Below are 841 nucleotides of genomic sequence, written 5' to 3'. Positions count from 1 at the left end.
TAATTATCACTGGTGACTGGAATGCAAAAGTTGGAAACAAGGAAGAATTATCAGTAGTTGGAAAATTTGGTCTTGGTGACAGAAATAATGCTGGAACTCACGTGGTAGTATGTTGCAAGACCAACAACTTATTCATTGCAAACACCTTTTTTCAACAACACAAACGTGGCTGTACACATGGACTTCAACAAATGGAACACACAGGAATCAGACTGACTACATCTGTGGCAAGAAACTATGGAAAAGCTCAATATCTTCAGTCAAAATCACGCCAGGAGCTGATTGTGGAACAGACCATAAACTGCTCCTCATATGCAAGTTCCACTTGAAGTTGAAGACAATTAAAAGAAGTCCACAAGAGCCAAAATACGACCTTGATTATATCCCTCCTGAATTTAGAGACCATTTAAAGAATAGATTTGATGCATTGAACACCAATGATCAGAAACCAGAAGAATTGTGGGATGACATCAAGAGCATCATCAATGAAGAAAGCAAGAGGTCACTAAAAAGACAATAAAAGGATAGAAGGCCAAAATGAATGACAGAAGCAGCTCTGAGACATACCCTTGAGTGCAGAGTAGCTAAAGCAAATGGAAGAAATGACAAGATAAAAGAATTGAACCAAAGATTTCAAAGAGCAGCTCGAGAAGACAAAACCAATTACTATAATGAAATGTCCAAAGACCTGGAGTTAGAAAACCAAAAGGGAAGAACAGAAAGAACTGAGGAAAAAATTTAAGCCTCGAGTTGCAATACTGAAAGATTCTAAGGGCAAAATATTGATAGATGCAGGAAACATCAAAAGGAGGTGGAAGGAATACATAGCGTCACTGAACCA

This window comes from Orycteropus afer, unplaced genomic scaffold (genome assembly GCF_000298275.1).
Source record: "Orycteropus afer afer isolate SDZICR_OR568_19922 unplaced genomic scaffold, OryAfe1.0 scaffold00512, whole genome shotgun sequence".
NCBI classification, from domain to species: Eukaryota; Metazoa; Chordata; class Mammalia; order Tubulidentata; family Orycteropodidae; genus Orycteropus; species Orycteropus afer.
The sequence above is the reverse complement of the archived record's forward strand: the minus strand, read 5'-3'. Positions refer to the sequence as shown.